We start from the raw sequence: 16,217 nt of genomic DNA, 5'->3' as shown, positions 1-16,217 counted from the left end.
GGTACCAGATATCATTCTAGGCATAAGAATGACATAAGGATCCAAAACAAGACAAAATCATCATCAAGGAGCTTACTGTTAGTAGGACACAGACCATACACTTCTAACAAACATATTAATAAACAAATAATCTTTTAGGTAGTGAAAAGCATTCTGAATAAAAAGAAAAAAATAGCACAGGGTACAAAGAGAGGAAAGGAATGTTCTTTTAGTTAGGGTGGTCAGGAAAAGCCTGAGAAGATATTTGAATAAGGAGCAAGCCATGTGAAGAAATGAGAAAAGGGTAAAGATACCAGTTTGATTCAATGAACAAATATTAATTAAGCATAGACTATGGGCCAGGAATCATCTTTGGTGCTGGTGAGAAAGCAAGTATAAAGACCTTGCATGAATCAACCAGAAGAGATAAAGAAACAACAAAAAGTATATGTACCATTGAGCTATATCAACAAATGTCTACCAAACAAATACCCGCTAAGAGGTCACTCTAACTACACCTCTTTCTAGATTTATGGTTTTGAAAGTTTTTTCAATGAAACCATTTGTTTCAAGTCTCATGTGGAATTCCAACATATCAAACAAATAAAAATGATTTGTTCTGTTGAAGGATTTGTGGATGTCCATAGACCCATCCTGCCTCCTCTTCAAAAGTTCCCACTCCCACTTTGTAATGATGTTAATTTCTTGGTTTTGATAATTGTAACGTTGTGTAAAAAATGTTAACATTAGGAGAAGATGGGTGTAGGATATATAGGAACACTATGTACTAGTTTTACCACTCTTCTGTAAGTCTAAACTTATTTCCAAGTAAAAAGTTGAAAGCAAAAAAAAACTCACTCCTGTCACTACCAGGCAGACCATTTAGGGTATTGGAAACACTACCAGGCCTTGCTGATTTCACCTATTTATAAAAGAGACCTTCAGAAAGGGGCAGCTCCTTTCTGGGTAGCTTATTTTGGTTTTTAATCATTCTCGACACCATAAAAATATTTCTTATAACTCTTCAAACACTTCAGCCTCTGATCTAAACCCACTTTTTCAAGTTTTGTTATCAATTAAGAGAATTAAGTTGCCTTCTGCAAAATAATACTTCGTGATATGTTTAGAGACCACATAATTCTCCATCAACTTTCTTTCTACAAGTTAATAGCAATACCTTTATCTTTTCTCACAGGTTTTCTTTTTCCACATTTGAATCATTCAAGGGACTCTGCATTTTAAGTTCTTCTTAACCTTCTTAAACTATGGTGTCCACAGCTTACCAAGGGACTTAAAAAAAAAAAAAACAGAAATAGAATTAAAAGAGGATCCAATCGGTGTCAAATATCTAGGGTGAGAACGGAGTAATATTCAGACCTTATATACAATATTCCTATTTGGATATTATTGCCGTAACAACCTCACTACATTACCATATTTTGTTTTTTCTTACACATTTTTTCTCACCATTTATGACAGTTGTTAAGCCAAGTGCCCCAGGCATTTGCTCCTAACCAATGAACAGCCAGACTGGGAACTTCAAGTCTTTCAGCAAGTCACAACTGCCAAAAATGCTCTCTCGCCAGGAGACATATTCCCTGAATTATATAAAGTGGAAATTCATTCTGAAATCATTCACCTGATATCAATAAACAATAAGAAAAGTAAATCAGCTAAATCTGTGACCCTGTCTGTTGGACCTCACCATGCTTTAGTTCCCTGTATGAAAAACAAGAGTGTTTACCAACTTCACACGAGTGTGGCAAGAGTTGATTAATGCTTATACAGCACCATCTGATGAGAGGTTCTGTGGCTGTTAACAGTTATCATAGGGTATGGAATGCCTGGGTCCCTCAAAAGCATTCCCTCAAATCTTGGTACTATGATTGTAGGTGACTTGCTGAGGCCCGTCACTAGTCTGTGACCCAACTATACTTTCAGACATGCACACTGAGCGCCAATAAGGCTATCACCCAAAGCTGAAAAGCAGTTTTTCTAATGCTGCAGGCTCATGCACAAGGCACCAAAATAGCACTAGAAATACTATACCCATATTGCTTTATCCTAGACATCTGACACTTGTAAAGCTCATGCCAAATTTCTTGTCACATATGTGTCTGGAAGCCTTCGTGCTGAGAGGCATTTCTTATCTTCTGACATTTTAGAGAGCTGCACGGAGCTAGACAAGCATAGACCCTCCTTCAAACAGGCATGAGGCAAATGTAAGCATTCTTTTCTGGTGACCTCCAACAGCCCTCATTGGACAAGATCCAAGACACCCTTCAGCACATCTGCAATCCTTAGCATGGCCCAAATGTTTGAGCGTGCATCTTCCAGTGAGTAAGAGCTGAAGTACCCTGTCTCTCCAAGGTCATCTGGAAATGATACGCCCATTAGCTAAATGAGGAAATGTTATTGCAACCATAAGACCAAAGGATCCTCAAGGGGTCCAGGGGTCCAGATATTCTGTCTCTAGTGACATAGTTCATCTCTATCTATTAAAATCAGGCTTCAGTTCACTCTAATTACTGTTGTGACTGATTCCCTCAAACAGAAACTAAAATAGGATTTTTGCACATGATACAATAGTGGATAATTTCTAGTGATTTCCTTCTTTCCTGATCTTACCTACACAACCTGCTTGACAAAGGAGGTGCCATGGCAACCCTATTCCTTAGCCACCAAGGAGCAGGGGTTTTTAGTAAGAGAGTCCCTAAAGCAACATGTGTCAGAATAACCTAGTTTTTTTTTTTAATTGTAAAGATTTTATTTGTTTATTTTAGAGAGAGATAGAGAGTGTGGGGGGGAAGGGCAGGGAGAGAATGAGAATCTCAAGCAGATTGCACGCTGAGCACAGAACCCAGTGCAGGGCTTGATCTCACGACCCTGAGATCATGACCTGAGCCAAAACCAAGAGTTAGACGCTTAATCGACTGAGTCACCCAGGTACCCCTTGTTTTGTTTTGTTTTGCTTTGTTTTGTTTGAGAGAGAGAGAGAGAGAGAGAGGCGCGTGCGCACCTGAGCATGGGGGGAGGGGCAGAGGTAGAGGAAGAGAGAGACTCCTAAGCAGGCTCCCAGGGCAGAGCCCAGAGCGGGGCTTGATCTCACAACCCTGAGATCATGACCTGAGCTGAAATCAAGGGTCAGAGGCTTAACCACTTAACCTATTGAGTGACCCAGGTTCCCCAGAATAACCAGTTTTAAATGTAAATTCCTGGGCCTTATTCCAGACCTTTGACTCAAAACCTCTTGCAAATGAGATCCAAGAAGCTGCATTTTTAACTAATTCTCCAGGTGATCTTTTTTTGACGTTTTATTTCGCAGGTAATTTTTATACACACTAAATTTTTTAAAAGCCTGACAGAATCTTCAAGCAAATTAAAACTCACACAAACCCTCAGCTTGTTGGGAGAGTTTCTGGCCACAAGTATATATTTAGTGGTCATTGAGTCATCTACTCTAAACTCACCCACAAGCAACAATGACAGCACTCAAGAGGAAGGAACACATTTCATGATTCCTTCCTTCACCGAGCCTCATTGTTCATACCCCTCTTTTGGAATAAATAATAAGTACTATATGATGCTTCTGGCATTAGTTGCCTCGCATTGTTTAATTTCTTCTATTAGCTTTCTGTTGCTACTATATCAGATTACTACAACACAAATTTATTATCTTACAGTTCTATAGGTTAGAAGACCAACACAAGTTTTACTGGGCTAAAATCAAGGTGTCAGCAGAGCAGGTTCCTTTGCAGAGGCTCTAAGGGAGAATCCACTTCCGTACATTTTCCAGCTTCTAGAAGCTGCCCATAATTCTCATGTCCCTCTTTCTCCATCTTAACAGCAAATACCACTGCATCTGACTATTCTTCACATCTCCTTTTGATTCTCTTCTTCTCCCTCCCTCCTTCACTTTGAAGGACCCTTGTGATGACATTGGGGCCATTCAGATAATCCAGGATAATATCCTATCTCAATATGTGATTCCTAATATGTGATTAAATCTACAAAGTCCCCTTTGCCATGTAAGATAACATTTTCACAGCTTCCAGAGATTAAGACATGGACATCTTTGGTGGGGGCATATTCTGCATACCACACTTTTTATCTGTAATAAGAAGCATGTCTTCCTTTGGGTTCCCGCCAAAGCAGACTCTGAGACTAAGATTTAAGTACAAATTCCAGGAAGCCAAGCAAGGAGTGAAGAGAGGCAGTAAGGGAGGAAAGCAGATAAGTGAGTTAATGAGCAGGGTATCACTACAGTCAATGGACTGAATTCCTATGAACACCTTCAGAATAGTCCACCAAGGGGCAAAAAAACTGGGGCATTATTTACCAATTCATGTCATTTATAAGTTAGGGGGTCACATTAACTCCCAACACTTCAGGCACTTCCTGCTCCCCAATTGTGGAAGGACTCCACAGCTAGAGAATGTCCTTAATAAAGACACATAAGAGGCCATAAGTTTGTTCCATCTGAGGGCCCTCCAGAGTGGACCAAGGGGATGACAGAATCTGAAACAAGGGACTTTGTTTTTCAGGGAAGTGTGGTATTATGTATCAAAAGTTTAAATGCTCATATTCTTTGGCCAAGCAATTCCACGTCCAGAGAATTTATGCTAAGGGCATAATTGGACACATATGTAATGACTGTCTGTAATATTTTAAAAATTGGAAATAATTTAAATTTCCATTAATAGGGGATTAAATTATGGTGATATGATTGAACACTATGCTATAATTAAATATAATGATGTTCATCTACATTTACTGATAAAGAAAACTGTTCCTGACATACTTCTGAGAAAAAAAGCAGGTTACAAATAGTAAGTATATTATAAATCCATTTATGTAAAATTATGTATGTATAATATATGTGTGTGTGTATGCATAGCAAGATGGCTGGAAGAATGTTCATCAAAAGTCTAACAGTAGTTATTTCTAGGAAGCAGAATTTTTCATCTTTTATATTTTCTCCTTCATACTTCTGTGTGCTACAAAAAATTTTACAATAAACAATGCATTATTGGGGTGCCTGAGTGGCTCAGTCGGTTAAGCGACTGCCTTTGGCTCAGGTCATGATCCCAGAGTCCCTGCTCAACAGGGAGTCTGCTTCTCCCTTTCCCTCCGCACCTCCCCCCCTTCATGAGCATGTGTGCAAGTGCATGCACGCTCTGTGTGTGTGTCTCTCTTAAAGTCTTTAAAAAAAAAATGACTCGTTTTTTAAAAAATGAAAAACAACAACACGCTATTAATCAATCTATTACAAAATACATTTTCCATTAAAAAATTCAAGTTTGTTCTAAGAGCTAAGCTTTTCAGGTCTAATATCATAATGTTCAATGTGCTTATATGTACTTCCCCATTTTAAAAATGCATGAGGCTAGGGACCATGCATTACACAGAATACTTAGGGCATATTTTGAACACAGCAGGTACTTAATAAATATTTATTCTTTAATTGATTTTCATCAGTATGAAATTCAGTAAAACAACACACTGAATAAACTGGGTCACATTGAAATGTTCACACTGCATGGAGATGACTTCCCAAAATGCTGAGAGGCCTGGTGTGGCTTTATCAGGCAGAGACCTGGCACAGCAGGCAAGGGCAGGCCTGCACTGCATGGACACACCCGCATCCTACCAGAGATGCTATCAAGAGCCTTGCTTGCTTCAGGTAGAGGTGAAAAGCTTTGCAAGTACAGCCTTACAATTTTACAGCACAAATGAGACAAATGGAATCTGTGTCAATCTATGAGAAATTAATTCAACAGTTTAACCCCTGAAACTCTAGGCCTTCCAGAAGAACATTGTATTTCCATTTCTGCGTGATGCTGAGCTGACTGGAGGCACAGAGAGGAAGAACAAGCAGGAGAACAAGCCATGCTGTGCCCATAATGCAATAGGAAGAGCAATATTTAAGTAGAAACCTTCTCAGTCTTCTTTCCAGACCCCGTGTCTCCCTCTTATGTCTAAAGGGAAAAAATTCTCACCTATCCAGGTTGTTCTTGGACTCTCCTTTGTTGCTTAGAATCTGAATAATGAGCACATAGAGATAAAAATAAAAAACAAACAAGTCCCAGTTGATCTCTACATTAAAAAGCTAAGAGAGGTGGTAAGTGGAGAAAGGAGGGAGGGAGACCAGAGAATCAAGTGGAATGGATGCTGGGGAGAATTTGTGAGATTGGGAGGCATCAATGAGAAATTCAGAGTTTTGGGGAGCCCCAAATGTACATGTACAAGGGAATGAGGATGACAGTGAAGTAGAGAGATTTTTTTTATATTAAGAATCCCTACCACATACTAAAATCTAATCTAAATGGTATGCATTAAATGGGTGAATGGTATGGTATGTAAATTATATCTCAATAAAGGTTTGTGTTTTTTTTTTTAAATACCCTCCCAGAAAAATGCACACCCCACTTTAGCAGTTTATTGAGAAAGTAAAAAAATATTCTACGATCTCTAGTTACTTTTTGGGTACCATATCACTTCTTTGAATTCATTCTTGCACAGAGACTGAGCCATGTAGCACTTCAATTACGTTTGGGTTATAATAGATTAGAGAAAGGTTCTTTAAGATCCTCTAGTCCAATCGCTCATTTCAAAGGTGAGGAAATGAAGCCGGGAAGAGTAAGTTTTTGTGGTTACACAGTAGTAAAGCTGGAAACCATGGAGGTCTGATCTCAGATCTTTTGAAATCCATCACACCACCCCCACCAACACTCTTCCTGCTATTGTTAACAGAAAGAAACAAGTTGAGGACAAACATGATTATAACACATGGTTATTATGCCCATGGCTCAGTCCAGTTTTTCTGGCCTTTAGAACAAATCAGTCAGATTGGCATCAATCCAATCAGTTGCACACCATAGCCCAGCTAATAGCCAAAGCCATTGAGAATCAGCCTTTCTGGCCTACGCCTGGAGAATAATCATCCTCACAATGGCACTGTTGCCCTTGCCTCCTTTTGAAGAGCAACAGGAAATAACAATAGTTACCATTTACTTGGGCACTTATCCATGCATCAACTTGGGCAGGGCAGTCAGACCCCCTTGACACTAGAATATGGAGAGTGCAATTTTTAAATAAGAATTTAAAAACTACTAAATGTCACTAATGTAAATCACACCCATCTGTGAATCACATCAGAAATTTACAAAGTTAATTATGGGGATTGCATCTCTGATGCTCTCCCAGGATGGCTCTGGCACCTGCTATGTGCTAGGCGCTGGTCTAGACATTTTACATATGGCATCTCTTTTAATCCCCATAATAATTCTATTACATGGGTATTAATCACCCCAATTTAATTAAAAAAAAACTGACACATGATGTGAGCAGAACCAAAGAAGAAAGAAACAAATTCTAATGTCAATACAATATTCTTAGGGCTCAAGAAGAGCAGTCTTCATGATGTGATTTAAGGGTGTATCAAAAGAATCCCCTTTTATCCCAGAAAAGTCACCCTGGTGCCTGTTATTTCATCATTAGTGTCATCCATCCGTAACTTAGTCAACTATGAAATTAAAAATAATCTATGTAGTGATCAGAATAGATAATGCTATGCTATAGAATAAACTAGAATCTCAGTGACCTGGCATAATAAAAGTATTTCCTGCTCATGCAAGTCTAATGCAGATGTTTGGAGTCCTTTAAGGGAAGCAGGGATGAGATAAAGAGAAGATGGAAGATGGAGGGTAAAGGATGTTTTAGATTCACAGCATGCAGATCATGGAGGCCTACAAGTGGAGTATATCATTTCCATTTACATTCTCAGTCACAAGGCCAACCTAATTGCCCAAGCAGTTGAGAAATGTAGGGAGGCAGAGAGATGGGTGAGCACTATAATCCCTGCCAACTCCTTAAAAGAATGATAGCTTTGGTTCTTATCTGTCAGCATATTAGTTAATAAGAGTAACAACAATAGGCCCAAGTAATATGTAAGGAATCTCTTCTTCAAGATAGGACTAGAAAGGAAAAGACAAAAAAGGGGGCAGTGACAGAGACAAATGTACATACTTGAAATTTTGTTGATTTTTGCCTGACTTGAAAGATCAATCTACTAAACACACTGTGTCTCCAGCTCATTGCTCATGCTTCCAATGGCTTTGGTTGTGAGATGAATTAGACTTTACATTTTGTAAGTATAAATTCTCTCAGAAATATCAGAAATAATGCTGTTTGCTCATTTTGTTCATAGAAGCAACTAGGTACTTTGGGAGATACAACTAAATGAATAAATATTTTCTTGATAAGTTGACTCTAACATATTAACAAATTCACAAGTTTTCCACTTATTTCTACTGTAAAGCTCAACAATAAAACAACGAATTGGTCTGAAAAGGAAACAATAAATCAAATTTAGAGATGCATAAAATTTTTAAATCATATAGTTCAAGGAAAAAATTATAATTTATTAAAACATTAATAATAACTATTGGTGCATGACCCAATTAAGACAGAAATCTAGCTTGACTCCTCCTCTTCACTGAGTCTAATCACCAACTGCATTTATTTCTAAAATATCTTTCAAGTTCATGATCTTCTCTTCATCCTTCTATCTCCACTCTTGCCACCCCAAACTTTCTCACCTAGAGTATCATATCACCTCTTAGATGATCTCCCTGCATTCAGTTTTGCCCATTCTTTCAATCCTACCCTGGAGGGCAGTGAGCTTGAAACTGCACCATGCAAGGGAATCTTTCTGCAAACTAGTTGAACATGCTGATTTCCACCCTCACCCCCACCCCCACGCAGAAAATCTGATTCAATGGATCTGGAGTGCAGTTCAGAGCTCTGAATTTTTAACAATCACTGCAGAAGATTTTTTTTTAATTTTTTTCTTTTTTTTCATATATTTTTTTATTATATTATGTTAGTCACCATACAGTACATCCCCGGTTTTTGATGTAAAGTTCGATGATTCATTAGTTGCATATAACACCCAGTGCACCATGCAATATGTGCCCTCCTTACTACCCATCACCAGCCTATCCCATTCCCCCACCCCCTCCCCTCTGAAGCCCGCAGTTTGTTTCTCAGAGTCCATAGTCTCTCATGCTTCATTCCCCCTTCTGATTACCCCCCCTTTCTTTATCCCTTTCTTCCCCTACCAATCTTCCTAGTTCTTATGTTCCGTAGATGAGAGAAACCATATGATAATTGTCTTTCTCTGCTTGACTTATTTCTATTTAAATTCAATTTAGTACACACAGTATATTATTAGTTTGGGGGGTAGAATTTAGTGATTCATCAGTTGCATATAACACCTAGTGCCCATTACATCAGGTGCCATCCTTAATGCCCATCCACAGTTACCCCATCCCTCATCCACCTGCCCTCCAGCAACCCTCAGTTTGTTTCCTAGACTTAAGAGTTTCTTATGATTTGCCTCCCTCTCTGTTTTTATCTTATTTAATTTTTCCTTTCCTTCCCCTATGTTCTTCTGTTTTGTTTCTTAAATTCCACATATGAGTGAAGAAGATTTTAATATGTTGTGGTCCTAGGAGAAACACTGCTCCACACAGTATCTTGGCAAAAATCCCAAGTCTCAATTGCCAAGCCTCTGTTTAAAACAATTGAATGGGGGCGCCTGGGTGGCACAGTGGTTAAGCGTCTGCCTTCGGCTCAGGGCTTGATCCCAGCGTTCTGGGATCGAGCCCCACATCAGGATCCTCCACTATGAGCCTGCTTCTTCCTCTCCCATTCCCTCTGCTTGTGTTCCCTCTCTCGCTGACTGTCTCTATCTCTGTAGAATAAATAAATAAAATCTTTAAAAAATAAAAAATAAAAAAATAAAACAATTGAATGGCTGGTCAGAGCCTGCTGAATAAATTCTACACCCTTTATCATGGAATATAAAGACTTCATGACCCAGGCCTTGAATATCTTTCCAGACTCATGTTTCACTATTCCCCCTCAAACCTTACACTTTCAAAACCACCAATGCCAGGGGCACCTGGGTGGCTCAGTCGTTAAGCGTCTGCCTTCAGCTCAGGGCATGATCCTGGAGTCCTGGGATCGAGCCCCACATCAGGCTCCTCCACTGGGAGCCTGCTTCTTCCTCTCCCACTCCCCCTGCTTGTGTTCCCTCTCTCGTTGGCTGTCTCTCTCTCTGTCAAATGAATAAATAAAATCTTAAAAAAAAGAAAACACTAATGCCAAACTATTTGTCTTTCCTGAGCACACTGTGTTGTTTCTTACCTCTACATTAGCCCATGCTGTTCTAGCTACTCAAAATTTCCTTGCGCATTGTCTTCCTGATAAACCAGTATTTACCTTCAATTGAGCTCAAGTCACTTCCTTTGTTAATTTCCTCAAATATGCCACCATTGATAGATAATGTTTTCCTCTTCTTTCTTCCTCCTGAATGCTCCTGACCTTTGTATATAACCTCTATGACTGCACATCTTTGTTTACATTCCTCTCATTCCTTGTCTGTTCATCATCTCACCTCCTTGCTTCAGCTCTGTGCCTGGCATGTAGAAAGCACTAGATAAATATTATTCAATGACAGGTAAATAGAAAAATTGAACTCCTTTGAGGATAACAACAAATACATATTTCTCTTTGGATTGTTTCTTTAAGTTAAATATTTTAGTTCAGTTCAATTTATAGCATTTCCCTTTCCCACATTATTCAAATTATTTCTACAAACTTTTTGAAAGCCTACTATGCAGGTCATTGTACAATAGCGTTTCTTTCTTTTCTTTTTCTATATAGCATTTCTTAAAATCTAATGTTTATGTGCTAAAGACTACGAGATACAGGTTTTCTTTGCCTTTTATTCTCTACCACTCTTTCATTAATTTTCTACTTAGCTAATGGTTTCTGTCCCATTTAAACAGACTATTAGCACTTTGAAGACTATCTGATATCTTTTGAGATGCTTTATACTAGTAATAAGTGTTTCTCTCCGAAAAAGCTAGAATTTCTTTCCCAATAGTATGGTATCAGGTAGTGTTAAAGTGATTTCCATACATTTGTGTTTCTACTTGATGGGCTTCTTTGGGGAAGTGCAGGATAAAGTAAATAGCAGCCTAATACTTAACCCACATCCTTAACCAATCAATAAGTTGTATTTGGTTTCTGTTTTGTTTTTTTCCTAACTGAATGACCTAAGCATTTAACTCACATCCTGATCGAAACTGTTAAGTAATAGAATGGACCTCTGTCTTTCTATATTTATCTCTGGATCTTTGTATTTAATTCAAAGACCTCCTCTGGATTCTGAAAGCAGACTGTGACACTGAAAATGTGGCATAAATATTGTAGCCTTGATCATTCCTAGGTGAACTAAAACACCTCTTTTGTATATTTATTCAAAAGTTCAGGTTAGAATCTTAGCCTGTACATAACAATGTACTTAAACATTGCTGCTTAATACAATTCCTTCCGTATCTTATTATGAAAATTTGTCTCTCAGAGAAGAAAATGTTACCATAAAATAGGCAGTTAAACTCTTAAACTTGCCAAAATACTGCAGTCTAAAACAATTTTCTAACAGTACAAGATACTGCTTCTTTTCAGAAGAGTTATTACAAATGTACCCTCTGACATCAAAACAGTATGAATAATTACTTATCCTATATCTGTTGGCATAGAGTTACATGGATGTGGTAAAAATATGTCCAGGAACAGTCTTCACTCTAGCCATAAACCTGTAAATTTTCCCTGCAAGGATGAAAACTGTCCACAGCAATTAACTGTAACATTCCAAGTCTAACATACCCAAACAACATACTGCAGGTGGTCAGAGAACGGGAAAATCACAAAGAGCACCCCACTCCTGCCGAGGGAACAAGTGCCCTCAATGCAGCAATGGACCAAACTCAAAACTGCCCCAGAAAATACACAACGTAGAGTTACAAATATGCCCCAAGGAGGGATAAGAATTTATAATAAGGTTTAAAATCACTTGCAGAGTGGCTATACTTATTTTTAAAAAACAAAAATAACAAATGTTGATGAGGATACGGAAAAATTGGAACTCTCATACCATTACTGGTGGGAATGTAAAATGGTGACACTTTTTAGCAGCTCCTCAATAAATTAGACATAGAATTACCATATGACCACAATTTCACTCTTAGGTATATACCCAAAGGAATAAAAAACAAGGACTCAAACAGATACATGAATGTTCGTAGCAGCACTATTCACATCAAAAAGTCACAAAAATGCTAATGTCAATCAACAGATAAATGGATAAACAAAATGTAGTATATACATACAATGGAATACTATTTAGCCTTATAAACATAATGAAGTACTGATACATGCTAAAACACTGATGAACCTAGAAAATATGCTAAGTAGAAGAAGCCAGTCACAGAAGGCCACATGGTTTATGATTCCATTTATATGAAATATCCAGTGTATGCAAATTTACAGAAACAGAAAACACATTAGTGGTATCTAAGGGCTGTGAGGAGGGGAGAATGGGAGTGACTGCTTAATGTGTCCTGCTGCTTTTTGGGGTGATGAAAATTTCTGGAGCAAGATAGTGGTGATAGTTGCGTGACATTGTGAATAGCCTAAGCGCCACTGAATTGTACATTTAAAAATGGTTAAATGGTGATTTTCATAGTATGTGAATTCTACCACAATAAAAAAAAATCATTTGGCAACCAAATAATTCTTAAAGATGTAATGCAATTCTGAGATATTCTAGAGTAAAAATACTTTTGATTAAAGTGTGCTTATCAATACAAGCATATATAACTTGCTTAAATGATCAAATGTTAGTTTTAATGTAATTGTTCCATTTCTAAATAAACTTACCATTACAGCAAAATTCCAAAGAATCTTGAAAATAGATGATGTTTGGTGGATATTTGTTGTAATACATTAGAAACTAACAATGCTATAAGGGCCACAAAGGACAAACCCCACAGCTAATATCATACTCAATGGTGAAAAACTGAAAGCTTTTCCTCTAAGATGAGGAACAAGACAAGGATGTCCATTCTTGACTCTTTTATTCAATACAGTACTAGAAGTCTCAACTGTAGCAATCAGACAAGAAAAGAAATAAAAGGCAAATCTGGAAGCATCACAATTCTAGACTTCAAGTTCTATTACAAAGCTGTAGTGATCAAAACAGTATGGTACTGGCACAAAAACAGATATATAGATCAATAGAACAGAATAGAAAATCCAGAAATGAACCCACACCTATATGGTCAATTAATCTTCCACAAAGCAGGAAAGAATATCCAATGGGAAAAGACTGTTTCTTCAACAAATGGTGTTGGGAAAACTGGACAGCAACAAGCAAAAGAAGAAAACTAGACCACTTTCTTACACCATACACCAAAACAAATTCAAAACAGATGAAAGACCTAAATATGACAGTTGAAACCATAAAAATCCTAGAAGAGAGTAAAGGCAGTAATGTCTCGGACATCAGCCACAGCAATATTTTTCTAGATATGTCTCCTAAGGCGAGGGAAACAAAAGCAAAAAGAAACTATTGGGATTTAGTCAAAATAAAAAGTTTCTGCAAAGCAAAGGAAATAATAAAACTAAAAGGCAATCTACAGAATGGGAGAAGATATTTGCAAGTGACATATCTGATAAAAGGTTAGTATCCAAAATATATAAAGAACGTACACAACTCAACACCCAAAAAATGAATAATCCAATTTAAAAATGGGCAGAAGACATGAACAGACATTTTTTTCCAAAGAAGACATATAGATGGCCAACAGATATGAAAAGATATTCAACATCACTCATCATCAGGGAAATGTAAATGAAAACTATACTGAGATATCATCTCACACCTGTCAGAATGGCTAAAATCAACAATACAAGAAACAACAGGTGCTGGCAAGGATGTGGAAAAAGGGGAACCCTCTTGCACTGTTGATAGGAATCCAAACTGGTGCAGCCACTCTGGAAAACACTAGGGAAGTTTCTCAAAAAATTAAAAATAGAACTACTCTATGATCCAGCAATTGCACTATGAGGTATTTACCCAAAGAATACAAAAATACTAATTCAAAGAGATACATGTACCTGATGTTTATAGCAACATTATCTACAATAGCCAAATTATGGAAACAGCCCAAATGTTCAGCGACTGATGAATGGATAAAGGAGAAGTGGGATACACACACACACACACACACACATATGTATATATATAAACACACACACATATGTACATACATATACATATATAATGGAATATTACCCAGCTATAAAAAAGAATTAGATTTTGCCATTTGCAGTGACATGGATGGAGCTAGAAATTATTACGCTAAGCAAAATACGTCAATCAGAGAAAGCCAAATAACATACGATTTCACTCATATGTGTAATTTAAGAAAAAAAAAAAACAAAGGGAAAAATCTTCTTTGAGAGGGAGGCAAACCAAGAAACAGACTTTTTTTTAAAGTTTATTTATTTATAATCTCAACAACCAATGTGGGTTTCAAACTCATGACCCCAAGATCAAGAATCACATGCTGTACCAACTGAGCCAACCAGGTGCCCCAAGAAATAGGCTCTTAACTATAGAAAACAAGTTGATGGTTACCAGAGGGGAGGTGCATGGGGGATGGGTGAAATAGGTGATGGGGATTAAGAAGTGCACTTGTGATGAGCACTGAGTGTTGTATGAAAGTATTTAATCACTATATTGTATACCTGAAACTAATATTACACTGTATGTTAACTAACTGGAATTTAAGTAAAAACTTAAAGAAATGAAAGGCATCCAAAATAATAAAGAAGAAGTAAAACTGTCATTATTTGCAGATGATATGATACTAAATATAAAAAACTCTAGACTCGAGCAAAAAACTATTAGAACTAATAAATGAATTCAATAAAATTATGGGATACAAAACTAATATGCAGAAATCTGTTGCACTTCTATACACTAATAGTGAGCTGGCAGAAAGAGAAATTAAGAAAACAATCCCATTTACAATTATACTCAAAAGAACAAAATATCTAGGAATGCATTTAATTAAGGAGGTGAAAGATCTGTACTGTGAAAACTGTAAGACACTGATGAAGGAAACTGAAGATGACACAAAGAAATGGAAAGATATGCATGCTCATGAATTGGAAGAATTAATAATATCAGAATGTCCATACTATCCAAAGAAATCTACAGATTCAATGTAATCCCTATCAAAATACAAGTAGTATTTTTCACAGAACTAGAACAAATAATCCTAAAATTTGCATGAACCACAAATAACCTCAAATAGCCAAAGCAATCTTCAGAGAGAAAAACAAAACTATAGGTGTTACATTCCTGGATATCAAGCTATACCACAAAGCTACAGTAATCAAAACAGTATGGTACTGTCACAAAAACAGACACATAGGTAATGAAATAGGATAGAAAGCTTAGAAATAAACCCATAATTATATGGTCAATTAACCTAAGACAAAGAAGGCAAGAATATACAATGGGGAAAAGACAGTCTCTTCAATAAATGATGCTGGGAAAACTGGACTGCTACATGCAAAAGAACAAAACTGGACTGCTTTCTTACACCATATACAAAAATAAACTCAAAATGGATCAAAGACCTAAATATGAGACCTGAAACCATAAAAATCCTTGATGACAACACAAGCAGTAATTTCTTCTGACATCAGCCATAGCAACATTTTTCTAGATATGTCTCCTAAGGCAAGGGAAACAAAAGCAAAAATAAACTATTGGACTACATCAAAATAAAAAGTTTTTGCATAGTATAGGAAACCATCAATAATACAAAAAGGCAACCCACTGAATGGGAGAAGATATTTGCAAATGATATATTCAATAAGAGGTAATATCCAAAATATATAAAGAACCTATACAACCCAATACCAAAAAAAACCCAAACAATCCAATCCAAAAATGGATAGAGGACCTAAATAGACATTTTTCCAAAGAAGTCATACAGATGGCCAACAACACATGAAAATATGTTCAACATCACTAATCATCAGGGAAATGCAAGCCACAACCACAGTGAGATACTACCTCACACCAGTCAGAATTGCTAGTATCAAAAAGACAAGAAATAAAAAGTGTTGTTGAGGATGTGGAGGAAAGGGAATTCTTCCACACTGGTGGTGGAATTGGCACCAGCACAACCAAATTGGCACAACCACTGTGTAAAACAGTACGAAAATTCCTGAAAAAATTAAAAATAAAAATACCATATGATCCGATAAATCTATTGCTGGGTATTTTCTCAAAGAGAATGAAAACA

At 37.1% G+C, this 16,217-nt stretch overlaps 1 long non-coding RNA gene across 1 annotated transcript in view; it reads right to left on the bottom strand.

Moving 5' to 3' along the window:
- Nucleotides 1–16,217, bottom strand: part of LOC148109065 (uncharacterized) — a 237,850-nt gene that overhangs the window by 153,775 nt on the left and 67,858 nt on the right. The window contains exon 4 of the long non-coding RNA XR_015726491.1: nt 1,157–1,269. This is a non-coding gene — a long non-coding RNA (uncharacterized LOC148109065). The remainder of the gene's footprint in view (nt 1–1,156; nt 1,270–16,217) is intronic.

This window comes from Ursus americanus, chromosome 13, assembly GCF_024610735.1.
Source record: "Ursus americanus isolate L20-20 chromosome 13, mUrsAme1.1.p, whole genome shotgun sequence".
Taxonomy (NCBI): Eukaryota; Metazoa; Chordata; class Mammalia; order Carnivora; family Ursidae; genus Ursus; species Ursus americanus.
The sequence above is the reverse complement of the archived record's forward strand: the minus strand, read 5'-3'. Positions and strand labels throughout refer to the sequence as shown.